Source organism: Anastrepha ludens, chromosome 2, assembly GCF_028408465.1.
Source record: "Anastrepha ludens isolate Willacy chromosome 2, idAnaLude1.1, whole genome shotgun sequence".
Taxonomy (NCBI): Eukaryota; Metazoa; Arthropoda; class Insecta; order Diptera; family Tephritidae; genus Anastrepha; species Anastrepha ludens.
The window spans coordinates 147,622,508-147,627,104 of record NC_071498.1 but is presented as its reverse complement, the minus strand read 5'-3'; positions in this window follow the sequence as shown (position 1 = coordinate 147,627,104).

Here is a 4,597-nt window from a genome sequence, read left to right as displayed (position 1 = left end):
AGGGCATTTTTAAAGAAAAAAATTTACAAGCGAGTGCGACTAACGCCCATAGATAAGAGATACCTACAGCCACAAAAAAGCTGCTGCAGTGAATGGAAAAAATATCAGGTTGGTTGGGTAGCAGAGCGCGCTTATAATAAATAATGCAATTAAAAATAAAGCAAATCGGGACGTTAGGGCGATCGGTTTGACTTCTTGTTTTGTTTACATTTATTTGCATGCCGGTTGTTACATTGTACGTACAAGCATTGGAAAGATAGTGCTCAATGTAAATAATAAGACACTAGGTTGTTCAATAAGTTTTGCGGTGCGATAAGAAAAACACAATTTTATGATTTGAAATACACTTCATTATTCATTCATATTTTTTATCATCATTATATCAATACATTTGTTCCAACGAGCTTCCAATTTATGAATTCTACCCCTGAAGTGAGAATCTGGAAGAGCTGCAAAATACGCTTCCACAGCTGTTAGGACCTCATCATTTGATGAAAAATGTTTTCCACGCATGAATTTTTTTAGGTCTTGAAACAGATGGAAGTCGGTGGCTGCTCCAACAACTCGAACTTTAATTCATGAATTTTAGCCTTTGTCAAAAAGCTCTTGTGTCACCCCTGCATTACCCTGATGAAGAAGAATTTTTTTCTTTCGCAAATTGGGTATTTTTTCACGAATTTTTTTCATCAGCTGGTCTAAAAGGTTACAATAATATAATAACCAGTTTACAAGTAATCCACAAACAAAATTTCTTTCGCTTTCCTAAAAACTGGTTTGGCCGATTTCTGGAGACGAATTCGTTTTGGAGCCGAAGAAACAGGTTTACACCACTCGCTAGGCTCTTGTTTGGATTTCGGATCTTTGTGATAGCCCCAAGTTTCATCCGTAGTGATGAAACAACGCTCAAAATCCACTTTATCCTTTCGAAAACGCTCTAAGTGTTGTTGAGAAAGACTCATTGATGAGGAAGACACAACCCATTATGCGCACAGCTTTCTGAACCCCAAATGAGATGCCGTGGCTTCGTTTCCACGACAGTCTGTTCTACGTTACCGAAACGACCCGGATTTATATCCGGCCAATTCATATCGGTCCAGCAGCATTCCCCGTATGTAAGTATGGGAAATGTTTATGCTGCTACAACAACAACAACAACAACAACAAGCCGATGGCTTCTACTAAATCTTTCAGTCACGCGACGATTTTCTAATACGATGTTCTGTATTTTTTCTACAATTTCTGGTGTTGTTGCTGTTTTTGGGCGTCTTTGACGTGGATCGTCTTCAAGTCTTAGACGACCACGTTTAAATTCAGCAACCCATCTTTCTACTATACTAATTGATGGCGAAAAGTCCCTATACACTTTCAAAATTCGTTCATAAATTTCCTTTGCTTTTAAACCCTCTAAAAATAAAAATTCAATCACTGCACGTCAGTTTATTTTTTCCATTGTATAAAATACTGATACTAAATGTCTTGTAGACAAAGAATGGATTGACAATCAAACGTACAAAACATTGTTGTTGGTCTAGTGCCACCACCTTTAATAAATGCGCCTTGGTACAAACATAACCAAAAAATATAGGCTAGTAGCGGCTCCTATCGAACCGCAAAACTTATTGAACAACCTAGTAAAGTAAAGATACACTAAGATGGTTTAATACGATAAGCAGCGAAATGCAGCAACATAATTAGATAAGGGCACAAATATCCATAGATATATTTTAAGCGCATTGACCCCTTTTCAGCTTAGAATTACAAAAAAAAAATGTAACACTTATGAATGTATATAAATATACCTATATATATATATGTATATATATGTACATTCTTATATATAAAAAATAATTATGTTTGTAGCTCCGTCATTCATATTGGGGCCAAGTTCCTAAAAGCGTCATTTATACATATAATTCAAAACTCCCAGAAGAAAAAAACTGTAAGTAATCTAACCCGAATCCTGTCATAAATTCGCAAATTCTCTAATCATGGCGATTTTAATTATTAACTGCCGACACAATTAGAAACAAAAAGTATAAATAAAACTTTTCTTATTCCAAATGGTACCAACATACATACTTATGCATATAAAATATCTACGGCTAGTAACAATTTATAATGCTTTGGTCAAGCAGCGGTAAGGGCAATCAGTTCTTCACTCCGTACAAACACGCTGGTGTACTGACTTTTGTATTAGCAATGATTGTCTCGATGGATTTGGCACCGGCACTTGTGACACTCATTTATGTATAGTAGTTAAACGGCCATTAGAGGACGTGTGCAAAAACTGTGGTAGTACAAAGTGAATTGGTTCCGTGTGCAAAGGGAGTTCATTTCCAAGAAGTTCACTTCTTTCACGATGGGGGTGTGTGCAAAATGTGGTGAAGCTCATTGCACGAACCGTTCCGATAGGTTTGTGGGTTGGCTTCTATAAGCAGTTGGCCAAAAGTTTAAAGATATCGCAGTGTATAGCTTTTTCGACTTTATACCAAAGACGGTAGTTGTTAAATTCTAATCTGATTTTTTGTATTGGTACATACATACACATACATAATTGGTTTAACGCTTAATTTCAATTTAATATGTGTAGAGATGTTTCCTTTCTTTAGTAGTTCTTCTTGGCGCGTACACCCTTTTTGAGTGTTTTAATTTTTCATTGCTTTTTGATCGGAAAAATATCGTTCAAGGGAAGTACTTCTTCTTAATTGGCGCGATAACCGCTTGCGCGATTTTGGCCGAGTTTAACAAAGCGCGCCAGTCGTTTCTTTCTCGTTCTAACCGGCGCCAATTGGACACACCAAGTGAAGCCAAGTCCTTCTCCACCTGATCTTTCCAACGCAGAGGGGGCCTTCCTCTTCCTCTACTACAACTAGCTGGTACCGCATCGAATACTTTCAGTTTGTATCTATTCGGACGACATGACCCAGCCAACGTAGCCGCTGGATCGTTATTCGCTGCGCTATGTCTATGTCGTCGTAAAGCTCATACAGGTCATCGTTCCATCGTCTGCGATATTCGTCGTTGCCAACGTGCAAAGGTCCAAAAATCTTGCGCAGAATCTTTCTCTCAAACACTCCAAGCGTCGCTTCATCGGATGTTGTCATCGTCCACGCTTCTGCGCCATACGTTAGGACGGGCATGATGAGAGTCTTGTAGAGTGTTAGTTTTGTTCGTCAAGAGAGGACTTTACTACTCAATTGCCTACTTAGTCCAAAGTAGCATTTGTTGGCAAGAGAGATTCTACGTTGGATTTGGAGGATGGTTCCATATGTAGAAGTCCACGCAAGTGGGGAAAGTTACTGATCGCCATTCACTTGGGAGTTGCCTGGACGATTCTTCTACATATGGTTCAAGCAGCTCACAACTTCCGGGATTAGCCCAAGTATCCTCTGGGTAGCTTCCGAACACCCGTTCGAAAGTGAGCTAAAGTGAGAAGGTGAAACATTCCAGGATAGCTGGTTGTGCGCTGGGTTTGGGAACCGCCACTTAAAAACCTCCGCCAATGAAAACATACACAAAGTCTCGGATGAGAACTTCCAACACTGATGACATTCAAGAGAAGTAATGGTTTGAAAAGTGTTATAGGGACTCCGCTCCATCAGAAACAACAATAAAACGATGGTTTGCTGACTTCAAACGTGTTTGTAGAGACACCGATATTGCACAACGCAGTGGACGTCCAAATCGAAAAGTGAAGTAACCTAAGTTAGCTGACATATTTTCTTTATATTGCATGAGCATTTCAATGTGAGACTATGACTCTGTTCCAAAAAACAATAACGTGTTGATGGTGGCAAAACAATAGCAAAACAATGGCAAAATTAGATGAATTGAACTTCGAATTTCTCGCACATCCACCGTATTCGCAAGATTTGGTCTCAGCGACTACTGGCTATTCGCAGACCTAAAAAATTGCTCGCCCTTAAGAAATTTCGATCGAATGAAGATATTAAGAGGCTGAAACTGAGGCCTAGTTTGAGGCAAAAGATAAATCGTTCCACAAAAGTGGTATTGAAATGTTAAATCGACGCTGGAATGATTGCGTTGTTCTTTATGAAACTACGTTGATGAATAAACCTTATTTTAAACAAACAAAAAAGTGTTTTCTTTGTGAGGGACTTTTCAGCCCATGTGTTACGTAATTTATACTACTCAAGGGATGAGTGGGCGGGGTGTGACATTTGGCAGCAAGGCATGGCAAACGGATGGATCGAAGTTGGAAGAACCTTCCCATCAAGCTCAAATTCAGTCTTCCGGACCACTATAGTGTTTTCCAAGTGGAGGTAGCCCCAATTAAGGGGGCAGTGGATTGGTTGCTTGCTTCGGTAAATACCGTTAAGGAAGTAATTGTTTAATCCGATAGCCAAGCGGCAATTAGGGCCTTCGGCTCGTTGTTTGTGAGTTCGAGATTGGTCGGGGAATATCTGGCTTCTCTCTCGACTGCATCCAAGTATTTCGATATCAGGTTCATTTGGGTTCCTGGTCACAGCGGCATAGAGGAAAACTGCTGGACTGATCAGCTGGCTAGACAGAAATGAGAGAAATGGGATTCCCTTAAGAACCTGTGATCTGCTCCTGGAAGGTTGGACCTCGAGTC